At 44.5% G+C, this 22,789-nt stretch overlaps 1 long non-coding RNA gene across 4 annotated transcripts in view; it reads right to left on the reverse strand.

Annotated features, from left to right (window-relative positions):
• Positions 1 to 3,256: 3,256 nt before the first annotated feature.
• The window catches only part of LOC134807129 (uncharacterized), a 76,979-nt gene continuing 57,446 nt past the window's right edge, over positions 3,257 to 22,789 (reverse strand). For 2 of the 4 annotated variants that reach the window (XR_010146785.1, XR_010146781.1), the window contains exon 4: positions 3,257 to 4,762. This is a non-coding gene — a long non-coding RNA (uncharacterized LOC134807129). Of the gene's footprint in view, positions 4,763 to 7,783; positions 9,008 to 10,680; positions 11,307 to 22,789 lie in introns of those variants that run through there. The other 2 variants (XR_010146786.1, XR_010146784.1) reach the window with 2 other exon arrangements.

The following is a 22,789-nucleotide window of genomic DNA, read 5'->3' on the forward strand; positions in this document are numbered from 1 at the left end:
ACTCGGGAGGCTGAGGCAGAAGAATCACTTGAACCCAGGAGGAGGAAGTCGCAGTGAGCAGAGACAGCGCCCCTGCACTCCAGCCTGGGTGACAGAGCTAGAATCTGTCTCAAAAACAGAAAACAAAAAACAAAAACAAAACAAAAAATCACCTGTGGGTGTAGGAGATGGCACGGCTGTCTGCAACAGGCTGGGAATAGAGAAGGCTGCACTTCCACACTACCCTGGGATGTTTTCTTCTCTCCATTCCTCAGACCTTGGCTCCAACCTCTAAAGCAAATTGCCTGGGTTGCTTTTGCAGTGGAAAAGCACCGGCACCCATTCCAGACGAAACTATGATTAGGAAGAAAGGGAAGAGTTTGTAAAATGGGACGAAGATGAAATTGGAACAGAGCCTGGGAAAAGGAGATTATGGGGACCCTCCCTCCAGCCTCCCAGCCCCAGCTGTGCAGTGATCCATCAGGGGCTGACCAGTGCAATTTATGCTTTCAGTCCACAGGAGCATCCAGGGAAAATGGAGGGGGTGGCAGGGAAGAAAAATGACCTTTTTGCTCTTCCCATGTTGCTCCGGCTTTCAGATCGCGCCTGCAATATCCTTGGCTTATTTGTGCCGCGTGGAATTGTTAGCAATCACAAGAGAAGGACAGGATCAGTGGGGGAGATTCCAGCCAAGGTTTGCATCCGCCCACAACTCAAATTAGTCCTTTTGAAAAATGGGTTCCCATCTGAAAGCAAAAATCAAAACACAAGAAAAAAAATCCTCATTGTTTCAGGTATCTGCAGTCCACTGAGCACTTTAATCTTTTAGAAACCAAAGCTCCATAAGCTGCTGGAACACCTTCTACAGATTAACTGTGGCTTTCCTGCATGCATAGAACAGCACTCATTCCAGGATTCCCCATAATGTGTAAAATATGAACGTGATAAACTGGAAATGAAATAACACCACATCTGGGGACCATCGATCATAGCCAAACAGTAGACCTGCAGGGAGACTTCTCGAGGATTGGAGGTGGAGTTTCAGAATCAGCAGCACAAAATCCAAACACTTGGTCTGGCCCCGATGGCCAAGGGAGCATGCAGGACACCTCTTTGTATCTCACTGTATAGTAGGCGTGGTTAGTGCCTCTGGATCCAGGATCTGGGGACCACCCGTCATCTTGGCTTGTTGAATCAACCCCTTGGTTCAAATGCACAGTGACTCGAGTTTGTTACTGTATTCCCCATCTGATTCCCTGCCCCGTCTCCAGTCCCAGGCAGTGACCAGAGCTCCATGTATTCAGATGCTCTAAAGGAAACACATGTTTGAGTTTGCAAGCAGGGGTTTTGCCTCCCTCTCATTGTTCTTCCCATTTAAGCTTTTCTGGAACTGCTCAATGAGCTTGCAGCTTGGGCAGCCCTTGAATTTGAGAGAGGAAGGCGGAGCGGCTATAGGGAGTGGGGAGGTCACAGAGGAGCACACCTCATTGAGGGAACCCAGCCTGAGATTCAGACTTGGTAAGTCAGCACAGGAAACAGCAGGCTGGAGAGGAGCTGGGTGCCATGACACACAAAAGGAGGAAATACGTGGGGTCCGAGTGCACTCCCACGTAAAGCTTCAATCACGCCGTGTAGACAGCTGACTCTGTGACGAGCCATGAGCCAGCTCATCCACGGGCCGTGTATGTCCCACGGCCACACAATCCATGATTGATTTTCCCTACAGAGTCTGAGGGAGAATTCAGTATAAAAATACCCTGTTCAACAAACAAGTCAAACGACCGGAAAGGGAGATGAACTGGAGGCCGAGGCGCACCCGTTGGGTTAGGCAAGCCATTTGCAAGCTGAACGTGCCATGCACTCAGCCACTCTGCGGTTCTCTGCAGAGGTAGGAATTGGAATCCAAGATGTGGGGACCTCCCCACCCCATAAAATGGGTCATTTTGAAATCTTGGTCTTAATTTTTAATATGGTAAATATCAACACACATACAAGAAAAACGCTAGGATTGTCAATAATGTGTTATGAATTTAAAGGTGACACAAACCAAAATGCTTGAAAATCACTGAAAAAGGACTCTTTTTCCTTGAACAACAAAAGCAATTACAGTTTGTATTTCTCTGTCACTATTATTCCTAGTATAGTTGTAACCGCTTATGTTAATCATCACTTTTCATCACAGTAAGTTCTATTTCATAAAGGAATTGGAAGCAGGGGTGGACTGTTGAGGGATGTCATATACCAGTGTTTACTGGAAAATGGTTAATTTTAAAAAAAACATTTTCTGAGTAAATAGTTACATAACCTGAAATGTAAAACTGTTTTAATTCCTATTCTTACTTTACATGCTTATATTCATAACTTACACTGAATCTTTCTTTTTATTCCCCTTGAACTCTTATTTTTGTATTTTTCTATCAAAACATACCATAACTTTTGTCTGGATTATCACAGTGCTCCAGTTATCCCAGTATCCAGAGCCTCCTAGCCTCTGAATGCCACTTCTTAAGTAGGAAGGAGCAAGTGGCAGAAGCATGTTTCTGATTCTAAATTCTAAAGTAGCGGTCTCTGATTTTTTTTTGTTTTCTTTTGTTTTGTTTTTGGAGACAGGGTCTTTTCCTGTCACCCAAGGCTGAAGTGTGGTGGGATGATCATAACCCACTGCAGCCTTAAACTCCTGGGCTCAAGTGATCCACCTACCTCAGCCTGCCAAGCAGCTGAAACTACAGGCACGTATCACCATGCCTGGCTAATGTTTCAATTTTTTTTTTTTTTGAGATGGAGTTTTGCTCTTGTTGCCCAGGCTGGAGTGCAATGGTGTGATCTTGGCTCACTGCAAACTCTGCCTCCCAGGTTCAAGTGATTCTCCTGCCTCAGCCTCCCGACTAGCTGGGATTACAGGCATGCACCATCACGCCTGGCTAATTTTGTATTTTCAGTAGAGACAGGGTTACTCCATGTTGGTCAGGGGGTTCACGAACTCCGACCTTGGGTGATCCACCTGCCTTAGCCTCCCAAAGTGCTGGGATTACAGGCATGAGCCACCACACCTGACCTAGTGCTTTAATTTAAGTTTTGTTTTGTTTTTTTTTTTGTAAAGACAGGGGTCTTCCTATGTTGCATAGATTGATCTCAAACTTCTGGCCTCAAGCAATCCTGCCGCTTTAGCCTTCCAATGTGCTGGGATTACAGGCCTGAGCCACCACACCAAAAATTTTTATTGCCTCATATCTCTACCTGTAAAAAAATAATAAAATAAAAATAATCAAGCCTAAGCTCCCCATTAAATTCATAATTATTTATTTAAGAGAATGACCATGCACTATTGTATGAATATAGTAGATACATTATAAAACATCCAGAAAAATGGTGGGGGGGGGAGGGAATTTTAAAGGAGAGAAAAATAAGCTTAATTGGAAGCTCCCAAGTTTTCCCCACATCATTTAATTGAATCAGAAATCCCATTTTTGAAAACCATTTGATCCAATGAAAAGGAAGGATGACTTAATAAAAGCATCCTTTGTGTTTGATAGGAGAGGCTTTTTCCACTGTATTTCTTGCCAAACACACAAACAAGCCAAGAACACAGAACAGCTCCCCAAGAAGCTAGCTTCCCTATTTCTGTTCTAAGATGTATTTAAACCAGCTTTGCTGCTACCAGTTCACTTTCTGTGGCAGAGAAAGCTGCCAGGGTTTCCTGGCTTTGTCCCTTAGTGGCCTCTCTACCGGGTGGGGCTGGGGACAGACTCAGCAGAGCATTTACTGCGGTGGCTTTGCAGCAGCCGTTTCTAAGGAGATGGTGCCTGAGCCCCATGCAGAACGCCATCCCTTCCTTTCCCCCCGATTTGTTTCTGCCTAATTGAACTCCCGCTGGCTGTGTTCCAGCACAGTTCTGTTTCACCTACTGATAAATGGTCGTTCACTTTCCAGTTTCAGAACTCAGCTAACCCCTGGAATGAACCACGGTTCATCTTCACGGTGTCCTCAGTGCAGAGTGCCGTGCATCAGACGATCGATGTGTATTCGCAGCAAATTGGCCATTCAGCAGTGCCGTGCAGGAACCTCGGAGGCACAGATACGGAACAGCTTTTCTGACAATGTCATGGCCGTCTCCAGACTCACTGGGGAACCTTATTTGAAGTTTTAAGAAAAAGAACTTGGACTTTCTTACAGCTTCTTGCTAAAGTTCAGGAGTTCTAAATGATTACCCCAGTGAACCCATCAGATAACTATGTCTCCAACTAAATGAATAAGATGAAATTTGACACAAAATAAATACAGGCACCTATCTGTCCATGGGTCATGTGGGGAAAACCAGAAACATGTATTTAATGCATGTCTCTGAGCTTATATACCTCCGGTCATCAAAGTAACCAAAGCTTATAGAACCAGCAATTCCACGGATGATCCAAGCCCATCCTGGGCTGGACACCTCTGAGAAAGTGAATTAGCATTAGGATTATTGCAGAGAGATAAGAATCTAAGTAAGTCTAAAATGTGGAACATGCTGCTTATATTTAATTTTGTTTTGTATTTTCCTTTCTTCTCTTCTAATTAGGTGATTTTAGAGGAATAAACACCCTTAGCCGTCAGCCAACATTTTACAAATGAAGGCCAGCAAGGGAAAGGAGCTCATTGAAGGCCCATGCTCATTAATGAGGAAGCAAAAGCAACAGCACACAGCCTCTGTTCCCAGGGCCACGCTCCTCGATTTCTAAGCGCTGTTCCAGTTCACACAGGACAAGACATCCTTTTTTCTTCTAGAACAACAGCTCAGCCCCACCTGAAAGAAAAAGTTCATTGATACTTTTTCAAAGGCTTCACAACTCAGCTTTTTTGGAGACTTCAGCAAAATAAGTCATTATCTGGCCAACTTTAAGAATGAGGTTTGCTAAATGTATCAGCATTCTGAGGTTATCTGAAGACTCTGCACACTTGCATATCTCACAAATACCGTCAATAAATACATAGTTTCATTTGCTCATTGATTCACACATTGCTTTTCCTATGTGAAATGCTTCATAACAGGCTCAATATGAATATTCATAAAGAATGTGATGTGGTCTGCCATGAATATAAGTCAGTAAGTAATAAACATTGCTAAATGTCCTATTCCGTAACGTAGTGATAACCTACGCCCTCTATTTAGGAAAATCACATGGTCATTGACTTCTTTTTGGAGGACAGAGTCTCACTCTCTCATCCAGGCTGGAGTGCAGTGGCACAATCCCGGTTCACTGTAGCCTCAACCTCCTGGGCTCAAGTGATCCTCCCATCTCAGCCTCTTGAGTAAATGTGACCACACGTACACACCATCACGCTCAGCACTTTTTTTTTTTTTTTTTTTTTTTGTCTTGTAGAGACAGGGTCTTACCATGTTGTCCAGGCTGGTCTCAAACTCCTGGGCTCAAGTGATCCACCCACCTCAGCCTCCCAAAGTGCTAAGATTACAGGCATGAGCCATTGCACCTGGACAGTCCTTGATTTTTTAAAAATTCAAATAATAATACAGTTTAAAATGAAAAGCAAACCCCTTTTGTCTCAGAGTCCTAGTTCCACTCCTCAGCAGTTCCTGGTGTACCTTCCAGATACTGTCCCTGCGGACACGCAATACAAATGGGGACACAGAAATCACATTATTCTATGTCTTGATTTTTATGCCTGGTGATACACCTCGACAATCTGTCTGTATCAGCACACACAGCTCTATTCGTTTCCTTCCAGTTCTGGAGCACTCCACTGAAATGACGTGCTATACATTTTGAACCAGCCCTCGATTATGGATATTCGAGTAATTTTCAGTTACTGTTCTTGCTGTGGCAAACAATGCGGCAATGGCTTTGCTTTTACATACATCTTTATGCGCATTTTCAGCATATCTGCAGAATAAATTCCTAAAACTGAAATTGCTGGATCAAAGGGCGTATTCATTTTCTAATTTTGTTAGATATCACCAAATAACACTCTATCTTAACACGAAACAAACACTTGCAAGGATGCTGTGCTAATTTACACTCTCATCTACCGTGCACGTGAGTGTTGGTTTCTCATGCCCTTGCTAGCACCTAACTTTGTCAAGGTGATTGGTAAAAAACCGTGTCTCAGTTCCATTTGTAGTTCTTAATTGTCAGCATGTTAGAGCATCTTTTCATCTTGGAACTCTGTATATAATGATTTTTATGTTACCTACCTGCCTTTGTCCATTTGTTTTTTATTATTTATAAAAATCTCTTAATAGGTTTTATAAGATAATCTTTATCTTTTGCATTGCAAATTTTTTTCTCAGTTTGTCATATGGCTTTATTATGTTTTACCATATTCAAGTTTAATATATATATATTTTTTATTCATTCATTTATTTATTTATTTTTGAAATGGGGTCTCACTGTGTTGCCGAGGCTAGAGTGCAGTGGCACAATCTTGGCTCACTGCAACCTCCACCTTCTGGTTCAAGCGATTCTCCTGCCTCAGCTTCCAGAGTAACTGGGACTACAGGTGTATGTCACCATGCCCAGCTAATTTTTGTATTTTTACCATGTTGGCCAGGCTGGTCTCAAACTCTTGACCTCAAGTGATCCACCCACTTTGGCCTCCCAAAGTGCTGGGATTACAGGTATAAGTCACCGTGCCTGGCCAAATTTAAGATAAATATATATATAACATATATATACAGAGAGAGAGAAAGGGAGAAAAAGATAGAGGTTGATTAATTTCTTTATAGCTTCTGAGGTTTGTGTATTGCTCTGAAATGACTTTTTTTGTTCTAAGATTTTTTTTTAAATCTCCCATATTTTCTTCTAGTGATTTTATGTGGGTTTTTTTTTTTTTAAGTTTAAATGTTTGGTTCAGACTTTCACTTCATAAGAGCATGAAAGCATTTTGTTCCCATGGTAACGTCAAGAAAAACTCAGAGAAAATAAAAATCATACTTTCCCATGGGGCTGACAAAGATCAGGAGTCAAAAGAAGACTTAATGAACTGAATTTTGGAAAAATGAGTCCTTCATTGGCAAAGAGAAAGCCAGGGCAGCTTCCATTTCCAACAACAGTTTCTGACCTAGGCATGGCAAGTTTGGCCTAGACAGAAATTTGCAAGGAGGAGAAAAAATCAGCTGAGCTATACATGATAGTGCAGCCTGGATGCATGGATTGCAATATAGGAGTATCCCAACTGCAAAAACAAATTAGGCCAATCACTTTCACATCACCACCACCACCTCAAACTGACAAAAAAGTATCCATGAAGAAAGGGCGAAGATGCAGGGCAAAACTACAAAGACCCATGTACTTCCACAGTGCTTGGATTCCAAGAATATTCAAAGGGAATGTGATGTGGTCTGCCATGAATACAAATCAGTGAGTAATAAACTTTGCTAAATGTCCTATTCCATAACATAGTAATAACCTCCTCCTTTTATTTATGAAAATCACATGGTCCTTGACCTTTTTTTTGGAGGACAGGGTCTCATTCTGTTGCCCGGGCTGGAGTGCAGTGGCACAATCACAGCTCACTGTAGCCTCAACCTCCTGGGCTCAAGTGATCCTCCCACCTCAGCCTCTCATGTAACTGGGAATCCAAAGTAAGTTAAAAATAGCTAAAACGGAAGCTCATCTACTCAAATATTGATAATATCTAAAAGATAGCAGTAGTATGAGAGTGAGGGTTGGTCTAAGCATAGGAAATCTCAATTTAATTAAAAATTCAGCCAATTTGACTCTAAAAGGAATCTGAATAATTAGCCCTTCTCCTTGTTAGACAGAGGGAAAGAGCTTGTATTCTCTGGGGCAAAAACATCAAAACATTATTTACTTCAATCTTCATTGTATTTTTATATGCATATCTTAGATACAATAAAAAAATTGAGGCATGCAGAGATACAAGACATACTCACCAATAACCAAAAGAACACATAGTCAATAGAAGCAGGTCCATAGTTAAACCCAGTTATTGGAACTAGCAGCAAGAATATTTAAGCAATTATCATACACATTTTAAACAAATTTATAGGAAAATGTGGATCTAATGGGTAAGAGATAGGGGTATGTCAGAAGAGAAAAGAGAACTCTAAAAAAAGACAAAATGGAAATTCTAGGATGATAAAATGCAAAGTCTGTGATAAAACATTCACTGGATGACATTAACAGCAGTTTGAATTTTCAAAAGAAAGCATTAGCAAACCTAAACACAGGTCAATAGAAATTATCCAATTAAGTCAGAGTTTGAAAAAAGAGTAAAAACAATCAAAGAATGTGGTGTCAATAATGAGACTGACGACTGACATTCCAACAGAAATGATGCAAGTCAGAAGACAATGAAATGATAACTTTAAAGTGCTAAGAGAAAATAAACACCATCAACCTAGAATTCTATATACAGTATTCTCCCTTTATCCACGGTTTTGCTTTCCAAGGTGTCAGTTACCCATGACCACTGCAGTCTGAAAATATAAAATGGAAAATTCCAGAAATAAACAATACATAGATTTTAAATTATGTGCTGTTCTGAGTAGTAGAATGAAATCCCACACTGTCCTGCTGCTTCCCGCCTGGGATGTGAGTCATCCTTTTGTCTAGCATATTCACAGTCTATGATACCTGCCTGCCAGTGACAAAGTAGCTCTCTTGGTTACCGGATTAAAAAAAAAAAAAACAGAATGTATGTAGGGTTCAGTACTATCTGTGGTTTCAGGCATCCACTGGGGGTCTTGGAATGTATCCCCCTACAGATAAGGGGGAACTAGTGTATAGTGAAACCGTCTTTCAGAGGCAGCAGATGGGCAAACCAGATATAAAAGAAACAAAGTCACAGTGTGGCAGTCATACATAGGGAGTGACAGATGTCCAATTCTGAGGGCACAAAAAGATGTCTGGTCCCCGGAGTTCCTGATGGATCGTTAATGCTGGTGCTGTGTCCTGACTGATAAGAAGCCATTGTTCTTTCTTCTCTTGAGTAGTGGCTGCTTAGTTGCTGATATACTTTCTTGATTCCTCTATTTCTGTTCTTTTTCTTTTAAATGACAAGTCGTCACCTGAAATAAGATAAAGCCTCTATGCCTTGCAACCAGAAAGAACTGACAATATAATTCCTTTTGACAGGATGGCTTCTCACGTAAGATTTTGGGACATTTCACAAACATTTAATATTAAAAAGAGAGAAGAAGAAAGTTTAACACAGGAAAAGAGCACTGGATGTCTTCCCAGGGTCCCAGACCTCCAGGCAACTGTTTCCTCATTTCACATGAGGACTAGCTGTCTTTCAATTCAAATTATGTAAATTTTCACAAATTCTCTCTGGTGATAATGCAAGGAGAGAATGAAATATCACTCACTGGTTGGTAAAAATTCAAGGAGAACAGATTGTTGGCTTTGATGAGATAGTCCAAATTTTTAATGTGGAATGTAGACAGGTGTCCTGGGTGAAAGTCAACATAAAGGAATTGAGAAAAGGACAGTAAACGGCTTTTCACTGTTTTCTGCATTTTAAGCCAAGGTAAGTTTATGAGAATCTTTTCTAAATTGCCATAATTATAATAACCTGTCCCCTGGTAGTCATCATTTAGCAGCATGTTTTTTCTACAGCTTGTGTTCAACAAATAGCAGTGTATCTATTACCGGGAATACTTACTGTAGGAAACACTGCCCACCAGCCACTCTGCAGGGGTGGGGTGTTACCAGTTATCTTCAAGGCAATGCTTTTTTTTGTTTTTTGTTTTTTGTTTTTGAGACAGTTTCACTCTGTCACTCAGGCTGGAGTGCAGTGGTGCAATCTCGGCTCACTGCAACCTCCACCTCCCAGGTTCAAGTGATTCTTCTGCCTCAGCCTCCCGAGTAGCTGGGATTACAGGCATCCACCACCACACCTGACTAATTTTTGTAGTTTTAGTGGAGATGGTGTTTCACCATGTTGGCCAGGCTGGTCTTGAGCTCCTGAACTCAGGTGATGCATTCATCTCAGCCTCCCAAAGTGCTGGGATTATAGGTGTGAGTCACCATGCCTGGCCTCAGGGCAATGCTTTTTAAAATGTTGTTTAGACTCTACCCTCCGCCGAGCTGGTCTAAAGATGGGCACCCATCCTTCGGCTTTTAAACCTTCCTTTCACATACACAATACTTAAGTCCAAGGTTACGGTAGCTCTGCTTCTCTGGGTCCCTCTTGGCCCTTTCTCCTCTCTGCACCAGCTTTATCCTAAGGCTGGCATCTCTCAAGGTTGCAAGATAGATAAGGCACTTCCAGGCATTATGTTTAGAGACTGCGATATTCAGAAGAAGAGCTTTTGTCACCTGCCCATTCCTAAGCCAATCACCATCAAGGAGAATTGGATTATTCAGACAAACTAGAATCTACCACCTGGAGCTGGGGATAGGCTAGCCTCTCCTAAGAGGCTTGGTTGTATAGAGGAGAATATATTTCTCAATAAACTCTGGGTTCTGTTAGGAAGGAGGAAGAGTTAATAGATGTTAGGCAATTTAGGGCATCCTGCCCAAGTTAAGTTTTCCAGTGGCTGTATCATTGCTTTTTAACAAATCACAGTTTGTTTAGTTTCATTATCATTAATTTTATTTATTGTGGATTGTTTTGCTAAGCCTACCATATGCAGTGAAGCATATCTTCACCAACAATACTTTGAACTGTAATTTCCAATAACTAAACTTAAAGACTGTAAACACTGGGAACCAAGAATAGATACCTGCATCTCCTTACCAAAGCGGATAAAGTCGCCATCCTCACCACCATCGCCAATACCCCTAAGCTTCTGTCCACAATGATTCTTATTGTTAGTAGAGTTTTTCCTTAAAAAGGAGAAGAAGAATGCCTGTAATCCCAGCACTTTGGGAGACCGAGGTGGGCGGATCACCTGAGGTCAGGAGTTCAAGACCAGCCTCACCAACATGGAGAAACCCTGTCTCTATTAAAAATACGAAGAATTAGCCGGATGTGGTGGCACATGCCTGTAATCCCAGCTACTCGGGAGGCTGAGGCAGGAGGATCGCTTGAACCCTGGAGCTGGAGGTTGCAGTGAGCCGAGATCACGCCATTGCACTCCAGCCTGGGCAACAAAAGCAAAAAAGCGAAACTCCATCAAAAAAAAAAAAAAAAGAGAAGAAGAAAAAGCAACTTATGTGTGCTTATGGGATATGATACTCTGTCCAAGAAGGCTGAGCTCAGAAATGATCGAGAATCTCTGCTTTGGATGGGAATTCCTGTTAGCATTTTCCATTCTTCTTTGCCATAATGAAGAAAGATAGAGTCTCTTTCTTAGTGTCATGTGTGCTTACTTCAGTCTTAGGGTGGCAGAGACCCAGCTTCTCCTCATTCGTCTCTCCTGTCTAAATTGAAAGAAATAAGATCACTTTACTCAGCTGACCTTCTCCTATTTCTTGTATAAAGTAGAAAGATCAAGATTTGGGAATTAAAAATACAACGTCTCTGGCTGGAGTAATTGCAAGCTAATTACTGCTATCATTATGAATTAAATTAAAATATCAGCATTTAAACTGTACATGCTACAAAGTTCAGGCCCTCATTACATCTTACTTGATCACTTCACTTGCTTCTAACTTGATCTCCCTGACTTCTCCAATCCGTCTTGCACAACATTCCCAAGGGATCTTTCAAAAACACAAATCTGATAGTGTCACTTTCTTGCCTATATTTTTTGTTTGTTTGTTTTTAATGAAACAGAGTCTCACTCTGTCACCCAGGCTGTAGAATGGCTTGAACCCATCTCTGCCTTTTGGGTTGGAGCGATTCTCCTGCCTCAGCCTCCCAAGTGGCTGGGATTACAGGCGCCTGCCACCATACCTGGCTAAGTTTTGTATTTTTAGTAGAGATGGAGTTTCGCCATGTTGACCAGGCTGGTCTTGATCTCCTGACCTCAAGTGATCCACCTGCCTCGGCCTCCCAAAGTGCTGGGATTACAGGTATGAGCCACTGCACCCAGCCACTTGACTATAATTCTTAAAAGCCTTTCTACAAACTAACTGGCCGCATGCACCCATCTTATTTTCTGGCCTCTGCCTGTCTCTCCAACCTCATCTCTCACCCCAGATGCCAGCAAAATTCTGCTGGGCACTGCAGTCTTACGACTCCCTTCGCGCAGTGTCCAGAACATCTGTGTGCTTCCTGGCTTCCAGCCTTTGTCCACCTCACTCCCTCTACCTAGAATGTCCTTTCTCCCTTATTCTTCTGTTAAATCCCCATTCGTGCTTCAAAATTCCCTCCAAACACCCCATTGCCTTTAAAAATCTGCCTTTACTCTGCCAGGAAGTTCATTGCCTATCTTTGATGCCTTATTAGTAGTGTTTAAGATGGTGGGTTTCTTTGGGAGGCCGAGGCGGGCGGATCACGAGGTCAGGAGATCGAGACCATCCTGGCTAACATGGTGAAACCCCGTCTCTACTAAAAATACAAAAAATTAGCTGGGCGTGGTGGCGGGCGCCTGTAGTCCCAGCTACTCGGGAGGCTGAGGCAGGAGAATGGCGTGAACCCGGGAGGCGGAGCTTGCAGTGAGCCGAGATCGCGCCACTGCACTCCAGCCTGGGCGACAGAGCAAGACTCCGTCTCAAAAAAAAAAAAAAAAAAAAAAAAAAAGATGGTGGGTTTCTAAGCCAAACTGTCCAGGTTCAAAGTCAGTTCCCACCACTTACTGGCTATGTCACCTTGTCAAGAACTGTGCAGAGATTGAGATTTTATGTCACATACAAGCTATCTAGTTCACTGTTGCTGTTTCACAGGGGCTGGCAGAAGACTTGGAACTCCTGGGTCAGAGACAAAGGACTTGGTGAATCACGACCAAAGCAGTAGACAGAGCTGCACGGTTGCTGGTTCCCTGTGCCCCCAGGTCTTATGGTGGTGATGCAGACGGCTCCTCGTGGATGCCTGCGCACAAGGCCGGTCACCTTACAGGAGAGGAACCCTGAGCCTGAGCTTGGGAAATCACCGCTTTTATAATAAGTGGAATACAAAGCCTTCCCTGCGGAGAAAGGGGAACACTCATACACTGTTGGTGGGAATCCAAATTAGTACAACCTCTGTGGAAAACAGTGTGGAGATTTCTCAAAGAACTAAAAACAGAACTATCATTCAACCTGGCAATCTCACCACTGGGTATCTACCCAAAGGAAAAGAAATTGTTGTATCAAAAAGACACTTCCTCTCATATGTGTATCGTAGCACTATTCACAATAGCAAAGATGTGGAATCAACCTAAGTCCATGGATGAATGAATGAATTATAAATGCCCATCAATAATAGACTGGATAAAGAAAATGTGGTATAATTCACACCACGGAATACTATGCAGCCATAAAGAATAATGAGATCATGTCCTTTGCAGGGACATGGCTGTAGCTGGAGGCCATTATCCTTAGCAAACTAATGCAGGAACAGAAAATTAAATACTGCATGTTCTTACTTATAAGCAGGAGCTAAGAGATGAGAATACGTGGACACAAAGAGGTAACAACAGACACTGGGGCCTATTGGAGAGTGGAAGGCTGGAGGAGGGAGAGGATCAGGAAAAATAACTAATGGGTACTAGACTTAATGAAATAATCTGTACAACAAACTCCCATAGCACAAGTTTACCAATGTGACAAACCTGCACATGTACCCCGAACTTAAAAGTTAAAAAAAAAAAAAAGAAAATGTGATACATATACACCATGGAATACTATGCAGCCATAAAAAAGATTAAGATCATGTCTTTTGAAGCAATATGGATGGAGTTGAAGGCCATTGTTCTAATTGAAATAACTCAGAATCAGAAAGTCAAATATTGAATGTTATCGCTTACAAGTAGGAGGAAAACAAGGGGTACACATGAATACACAGAGGTAAATAACAGATATTGAGGAACCCAAAAGAGTGGAGGGCAGGATGGGGGGATGAGGGTTGAAAAATTACCTATTGGGTATAATGTTCACTATTTGGGTGATGGGTACACTAGAAACTCAAATCTTGCATTATGTAATAAATCCATGTAACAAACCAGCACATGTATCCCCGAATCTATAAAAATAAATTTTTTTAAGGTGAAAAAAAGGCTTCTCTTTGTCCAGAAGGAAAAATGCTACCTCATCCTTCAAGGCTGCTTGCTGCCACCCCAAGACACAGCCCAGATAAAGGGCCATCAGGCACGCACACCTGCAGGACGAGGAAGAGACACTAAGGGCCACGGTGGATGGCCTCTCCCGGGAGCCCTGGACCTACTATGAACCTCTCGCTACCTCAGTTTCCTTGTGTCTTAAGTTGGGATAATCATAGTACCTGCATCATGGAGGTTTTGTAAGGGTTGAAAGGATTAACCCAGAATAAGTGATAAGTCCCAGCTGTTACTATCAATCTTCCACTTTGCCCTTCCCTACTTCCACATATTTTATTTGTAGCTTTTATTCTATTTCACGGTAAATAAATAATAGAGATGAAGTCTCACTATGTTGCCCAGGCTGGTCTCAAACTCCTGGGCTCAGACGATCTTCCCCTCTAGCCTCCCAAAATGCAGGGTGCAGGGGTAACAGATGTGTGAGCCACCACACCCAGCCATAAGTGTTCATTTGCAGATCTTTTTTTCCCCAGTGCCTAACAGCTCCTTGAAGCATATTCATCCTTGCAGCTCAGATGCCAGTACAGGGTAGATAATTATTATATTTGTTGATTAAAAGAGTAAACAAAAAGTCTTCCCGTATATCAACCAGTGTGATCTGACTAGAGTCTCTGTATACTTTTGATCAAATTTCATGACTCCAAACTTTTCAATGCTTTGGTGAAAAAAAAATCATCATTCTGTTTTAGGTAGTGCTCTTTTCAATGCAATAACATGAAATGGCAATTTATTAATATAGGAAGATTAAGTAGTTCCTCCAGGAAAATTACCTGGTCTCACCTGTTTCCATTTCTATGAAATGGGAACGATAATAGTGCCTACCTGTAGTGCAGTTGGGAGAAATAATGAGTTGACGTATGTAAAATGTCTAGAAGAGCACTTAGCACATGCTACATCTATCTCAGCTTTTTATTCCTCATTGGAGCTCATGACCTCTTGTTTAGTTATGGGAAATCATTGCATATTTCAGTCATTTGCGATGCCTAAAAGATAGAAACTTAGTTTCCACTATTATTGCTTTAATTCAGAAAACAGTGTCTCTGGAGATAGGAGTCCAATGGGTCATTGTTTTATCAACAGTTTCTCAGAACAATCCAGGTGAACACATGGCAGCCCTTCTTGAGGGCTGGCTGGACCTAATAGGCTTCCTCTGACCAGATAGAAACAGCCAGGAGAGGTGACCCCATGTCTAACATAAATTCTGATCTGTGACCAGTAAATCAGTAAATCTCAGAAAAATGAATACGTAAAGGAAGAATTAAAAAAGTCACCGAAACCATTTAACGTGGCCTTTGTTTTATGTACCCAATAGGAAACCATCATCCAGTCTTTTTTTCTGAAATAAATAAGGCTGTGGATGGATAGCAGTTTCTATAACAATCTCCAATTCTTTCAGCTGAGTTTCCTGAAATCATGGTCCTTCACTCTACTTCTTTGACTGTGCCAACCTTGCTGAAACAAGACTTCCCTGTTCTTTGGCCCCGTGTGCTGTTTTGTTAGCTAGAAAATGCAGCCTTCTAATCGGTATGCGCTTTACTGGTCTCTGGTGTCTACTAAACAGCCAAAAGCCCCTCTCTCCCTAGAAACAGTAGAACTCAGAAACGCTTATGGCCTGCGGGTGAGACAAGATTGACTACAGGGCTGCGATTTCTTTGGATTTCACAACAAGACCTGTGTTGTTTCCTCTACCCCAGTCTACCTAGAATGGGATTTCACCCACAGCTGCTGCCAGCACCCACTCACCCCTGACGACACACACCTGCCTGGCCAGCCAGAGATCCACGGCGCTAATGCACTGCTTTTCCGAGGCGGGAGAAAGATAATGGAAAGATTGATAGACAGAAAGAGGAGTTCAACAGGACAACAGAATGCTCAGAAGTGCACCTCCTAGTTCCATTTCTAACTGCACCTGGCCTTGTTATATGTGTGTAGCTTCTTACGCTGCCATGCATGTTGTGTATGTATATATACACGTAAAAATATATATTCTTTTAAAAATATTTAACAATTGTGGGCTCTGATAAAAGAGACTTTAGTATTTTTCAGATCAAGAGGCTATCGTGTGCCTAATCACATACTCGGTTGAGAGCGGGTCCAGAATTTGGTCTTGGTTGTTCTGATTCTCAGCCGGAAGCAAGTGCTGCTGTGTACCATGGTGTCTCTCCTGTGTGCCTCAATATGAACCATTTGCACCTGAAGTCGGCTACATAGAAAACTCAAACTCTCTTTTTATTTATTTACTTTTTTTTTTTTTTTTTGAGATGGAGCCTTGCTCTGTCGCCGAGGCTGGAGTGCAGTGGTGCTATCTCGGCTCACAGCAACCTCTGCCTCTGAGTTCAAGCGATTCTCCTGCCTCAGCATCCCGACTAGCTGAGACTATAGGCACCCACCACCACGCCCGGCTATTTTTTTGTATTTTTAGTAGAGAGGGGGTTTCACCATGTTAGCCACGATAGTCTCGATCTCCTGACCTCATGATCCGCCTACCTCGGCCTCCCAAAGTGCTGGGATTACAGGCGTGAGCCACCGCGCCCAGCCTCAAACTCATTTGCTAAACAATATAGTATCCAGTAAGTACCAGATGTTCCCAGAGCTTCCATGCATTCAGACAAGGAAACAGGGAGCCCCTCAGAGTACTGCTACAGGATCCCCAACTTCCTTCTCTCCCTGAGCATGTGGGAAGGCCAGACTTCCTGTGCAGTTAGTTGCAGACTCATGAATCAGCTTTGGGAAATGGAATATGTGTCTACGCGGCATCCTCACTACCGGCTGGGCCACACAATATCCCACACTGTGTCCCCATCCTTTAAATGACTTAAACCCAAATCCTTCCACAACCTCTTTTCCCTGTCTGACTAAGAAGCAGAGGGCCCTGAGATAGGAGAACACAGACAAAATTGAGGAAGAGCTGTCTTGCAAAATTGCGTGACCTGAAAAACAGTTTATAAGAGCAAAAAAGAAACTGTGATGATGTTAAGCCACTGCAACTTTAGAGGTTTGTTTTGTTTTGAGACAGAGTCTCGCTCTGTTGCCCAGGCTGCAGTACAGTGGCACGACCTCAGCTCACTGCAACCTCTGCCTCCCAGGTTCAAGTGATTCTTCTGCCTCAGCCTCCTGAGAAGCTGGGATTACAGGCACCCGCCACCATACCAGGCTAATCTTTGTATTTTTAGTAGAGATGGGGTTTCACCATGTTGGCCAACTGGACTCAAACTCCTGACCTCAAGTGATCGGCTCACCTCGGTCTCCCAAAGCACTGGCATTACAGGTGTGAGCCACTTCACCCAGCCTTTAGACGTATTTGTTACAGCAGCGTCTCTAACTCGTGTCTCCTTAGTTCGCCTGACAGGTCTCCTGCAGCTTCAGTCTGCGGCTGAAGGCCCTTCTCAAGGACTGGGTCTCTCCCTGTGGTAGGGTTCTCCATTTAACATGGTCATGGTTCACGGTTTCATGTACCTGATAGGCAATCATCACTCCGTGTTGGTTTTTGTTTTTTTTTTCTGAAATAAATGAGGCTTTGGATAGATGCTTATTTCTATTATGATGTCAAATTCTTATATGCCATAGGTCTTTCTCTGACCACAGCAGATTGCTTATCCTGCACATGGGACATGCAGGAAATGCTAAGGAATTAATAGGAGCAGCCCCCAACCAACAAGGGACGGAGATTGGTGGATATATAATGTCTCAGCTTCCCTGCTGCGGGGAGACAATTGTCAGATACTCTCTGCATATTTGCTCCACAGCAGGACTGCGCCCAGTGGCTCAGAGTGGAAACCCTCTCTTCCTTGCATTCCTTCCCACCTTCCTTCCCACTCCTTCACTGTACTTGTCAGGATCACTTCCTAAATAAATGACTTAAACCCCAACCCTTGCACAGTGCCCTGCTTTTGCAAGAGGCCAAACCCACAGAAGGGAGTTAGCATTCATTTTGCTCATATGGGAAGAACGCAGTTGAATGAATCACGTGGGCAGCCTAAAATTTTTAAGCTTGTGAATTCCAGTTCTGTTCATGGTTCTAGTACATGAACCAGCAAATCAGAGTCACCTTACTTATCTAATATTTGAGGGAACTGGCAAGGAATAAGTAATAATCCTGAAATTATTTGCAAATGCTAAATACCATTTTTAATTAATAAGCAAAAAGTACAGTCTTTAAAGAGTGTTTTCTGGTTAGAAGCAAAGCCTATTCAGCATATTAAACTTGGAAAACAGAGACAAACCCAAAGAGAAAAATAAAATGTCCCCATTATCCCATGGCAGCTTTAAAAATTTAAGTGTACAGCCTTTTGGTGCTTTTTTTCCCTCTGTATATATATAGGTTAACAAAATGAGATCACACTGTATAAAGAGTATTGTAACCTGATTTGCATTTACCAAAAAACAGATGTGTAGCTTTCAGTGGTACTCCAGATATATTTTAGAAAGTTCTCTAATCCTTGAGTCTGCAGGATATAAACTGATGTACCATATCCATGTTGTACTTCATTCCACCCCAGGACCACTTGCTAGACTCACACAGAAATATGCAAAGGTCAAAATGAATTTATATTTATTTAGCAAACTCAATGAGATCAGGGATTTTCCTTTTTCTACTTTGTTATAGCCAGAGTTTAGAACAATGCTTCACACAATATGCATTCAATAAATATGTATCGAATAAATACATGAAACAATAAAGCGGCTAACACCATTTTACTGACTGGTTTAGGTCCACTTGTAGTCAATGTGAAGCCAAAATCAGTGTCCAGTAACAAGCACTTTTATGTGCACTGGTTTTCTGGGATGGTTGCTTATTGAGTTTTCTCTACTTTATTCCCTTAGTCATGGGTCAGACTTTCCTGCTATCAACAGCAATCAAACCCTGCCATTTCATAGCAACCTAAGGCCCCCAAAACAGGGTGGGGTTTCCCAAGAGTAAGGCACAGCTCATTCCTATTGCTGGAACTCTCCCTTCTCTACAAAAATATCATGTCCTCATAAGTCATTCACACTAACTTCCATTTGTCAAGATAATTGGGGACATTTTACAATGCTGTAACCTAGATGTTATCATGGAGACTCGCCCTGTTTCCAATTTGTGATCTTCAGGAAGGTGGCCATGCGCCTGCCATTCAGCAGGGCCACGGACCCACTGCCAAAGGACTCATGGCTTGCAGTGTCACTGACCCTCACCATCCTAAGATCATCCGAGGGGAGGCGCTGAACACAGAGCCTCAGGCAGCCCCTCAGTTCTCTCCTGCAAGTCCAGACAAGGTCTTGGTTTATTTCACTTAGATTCCTGCCTCTTGGGGGCTTTGAGAACATGGAGTGGTATTGACATAACCTTAGGGATCTATCTCTGTGACCAGCTAAATGCAATTGTCACCATTTTGATTATTCGGTGATGTCAGACGTCACCTGGCTAAGCTGGCTCCCCACTGAAAATGTGACTCTGGTTTTTTTGTCCTTGTGATAGTTTGCTGAGAATGATGGTTTCCAGCTTCATCCATGTGGGAATTGAACAATGAGAACACTTGGACACAGGAAGGGGAACATCACACACCAGGGCCTGTTGTGGGGTGGGGGGATGGGAGAGGGATAGCATTAGGAGAAATACCTAATGTAAATGACGAGTTAATGGGTGCAGCACACCAACATGGCACATGTATACATATGTAACAAACCTGCACGTTGTGCACATGTACCCTAGAACTTAAAGTATAATAATAAAATACATATATTATATATATATATAAAAGAAAAGAAAAAAGAAAATGTGACTCTGATACAACGAGAATGCTTTCATTGAATTTTAACTTCAAGGACAAGTGGGAAAACTTGGCTTTGGTGAACCGGCTGCAAGTGCAGTATTCCATGAGTATGGCGCGTTTCAAACCTTGAACACACCTCCAGGCTGGGGGGCATAGATGATAGGTGCCCAGCCAGCCCTTCCTCTACTACAATACGTCCTCTCACTTTTAGGTGGTATCTTTCATTTTGTTTTGGAGAAATTAGCTTCATGCCATGAGCTGAATGGTAGTACCGTGGGGAAGGGCAAAGAGAGCTGATTAGCCGCTTTGTCAACAATAAAATCCCCTTCCAGCCACTTCTGCAGCTCTAAGGAGCCATCACAGCGCATTGAATGTGGTGGAGACTCATTCACAGTCAGTTAAATTGAAGAGAATAAGCCATGGATTGCTGTATTGTCATAGTTGCCTTTTTATTGTTTTTGGAATAAAGGTAGCCCAGTACTACAGCCCTGAAAAAACAAACAGCAAAATAAGTAACTACTGTCTTACCTAAGCCAGACGGAAAATAACATATTCTGGCTGAGTGCGGTGCCTCATGCCTGTAAACCCAGCACTTTAGGAGGCCGAGACGAGAGGCTCACTTGAGCCCAGCAGGATGGGCAACATGGCGAGACTCTGTCTCCACGACAAAGTAAAAAATATTAGCCAAGTGTGGCAGTGCACACTTGTAGTCCCAGCTACTTGGGAGACCAAGGTGGGAGAATCACTTGAGCCCAAGAGCTCGAGGTTACAGTGAGTTATGATCAAGCCATTGCACTCCAGGCTGGGTGACAGAGAGAGACCTAGTCTCAAAAAGGAAAGAAGAAAGGGAGGGAGGAAGGGAGGAAGGGAAGAAGGAAAGAAGGAAGGAAGGAAGGAAGGAAGGGAGAGAGGAAGGAACGAAGGAAGGAAGGGAGGGAGGGAGAGAGGAAGGGAGGGAGGGAGGGAGGGAGGGAGGAACGAAGGAAGGAAGGGAGGGAGGAAGGGAGGGAGGGAGGGAGGAACGAAGGAAGGAAGGGAGGGAGGGAGGGAGGGAGGGAGGAACGAAGGAAGGAAGGAAGGGAGGGAGGGAAGAAGGAAGGTAGGAAGGGAGAGAGGGAGGGAGGAAGGAAGGAAGGGAGGGAGGGAGGAAGGAAGGAAGGGAGGGAGGGAGGGAGGGAGGAAGGAAGGGAGGGAGGGAGGGAGGGAGGAAGGTAGGAAGGGAGAGAGGGAGGGAGGAAGGAAGGGAGGGAGGGAGGAAGGAAGGGAGGGAGGGAGGAAGGAAGGGAGGGAGGAAGGAAGGGAGGGAGGGAGGGAGGAAGGAAGGGAGGGAGGGAGGGAGGAAGGGAGGGAGGGAGGGAGGAACGAAGGAAGGAAGGGAGGGAGGGAGGAAGGAAGGGAGGGAGGGAGGAAGGAAGGGAGGGAGGGAGGGAGGAAGGTAGGAAGGGAGAGAGGGAGGGAGGAAGGGAGGGAGGAAGGAAGGGAGGGAGGGAGGAAGGAAGGGAGGGAGGGAGGAAGGAAGGAAGGGAGGGAGGGAGGAAGGAAGGGAGGGAGGGAGGGAGGAACGAAGGAAGGAAGGAAGGAAGGGAGGGAGGGAGGAAGGAAGGAAGGGAGGGAGGAAGGAAGGAAGGAAGGGAGGGAGGGAGGAAGGAAGGGAGGGAGGGAGGAAGGAAGGGAGGGAGGGAGGAAGGAAGGAAGGAAGGGAGGGAGGGAGGAAGGAAGGGAGGGAGGGAGGGAGGAAGGGAGGGAGGGAGGAAGGAAGGGAGGGAGGGAGGAAGGAAGGGAGGGAGGGAGGAAGGAAGGAAGGGAGGGAGGGAGGAAGGAAGGAAGGGAGGGAGAGAGGAAGGTAGGAAGGGAGAGAGGGAGGGAGGAAGGAAGGGAGGGAGGGAGGAAGGAAGGAAGGAAGGGAGGGAAGGAAGGAAGGGAGGGAAGGAGGAAGGAAGGGAGGGAGGGAGGGAGGGAGGAAGGAAGGGAGGGAGGGAGGGAGGAACGAAGGAAGGGAGGGAGGGAGGAAGGAAGGAAGGGAGGGAGGGAGGAAGGAAGGAAGGGAGGGAGGGAGGGAGGAAGGTAGGAAGGGAGAGAGGGAGGGAGGAAGGGAGGGAGGGAGGGAGAAAGGAAGGGAGGGAGGGAGGGAGGAAGGAAGGGAGGGAGGGAGGAAGGAAGGAAGGAAGGGAGGGAAGGAAGGAAGGGAGGGAAGGAGGAAGGAAGGAAGGGAGGGAGGGAGGGAGGAAGGAAGGGAGGGAGGGAGGGAGGAACGAAGGAAGGAAGGGAGGGAGGGAGGAAGGAAGGAAGGGAGGGAGGGAGGGAGGAAGGAAGGAAGGGAGGGAGGGAGGGAGGAAGGTAGGAAGGAGAGAGGGAGGGAGGAAGGAAGGGAGGGAGGGAGGGAGAAAGGAAGGGAGGGAGGGAGGGAGGGAGGAAGGGAGGGAGGGAGGAACGAAGAAAGGAAGGGAGGGAGGGAGGAAGGAAGGAAGGGAGGGAGGGAGGGAGGAAGGTAGGAAGGGAGAGAGGGAGGGAGGAAGGGAGGAAGGAAGGGAGGGAGGGAGGAACGAAGGAAGGAAGGAAGGGAGGGAGGGAGGAAGGAAGGAAGGGAGGGAGGGAGGAAGGAAGGGAGGGAGGGAGGGAGGAAGGAAGGAAGGGAGGGAGGGAGGGAGGGAGGAAGGTAGGAAGGGAGAGAGGGAGGGAGGAAGGGAGGAAGGAAGGGAGGGAGGGAGGAACGAAGGAAGGAAGGAAGGAAGGGAGGGAGGAAGGAAGGAAGGAAGGAAGGGAGGGAGGGAGGGAGGAAGGGAGGGAGGGAGGAAGGAAGGGAGGGAGGGAGGGAGGAAGGTAGGAAGGGAGAGAGGGAGGGAGGAAGGGAGGGAGGAAGGAAGGGAGGGAGGGAGGAAGGAAGGGAGGGAGGGAGGAAGGAAGGAAGGGAGGGAGGGAGGAAGGAAGGGAGGGAGGGAGGGAGGAACGAAGG

This window comes from Pan troglodytes, chromosome 8, assembly GCF_028858775.2.
Source record: "Pan troglodytes isolate AG18354 chromosome 8, NHGRI_mPanTro3-v2.0_pri, whole genome shotgun sequence".
In the NCBI taxonomy this organism is placed as follows: domain Eukaryota; kingdom Metazoa; phylum Chordata; class Mammalia; order Primates; family Hominidae; genus Pan; species Pan troglodytes.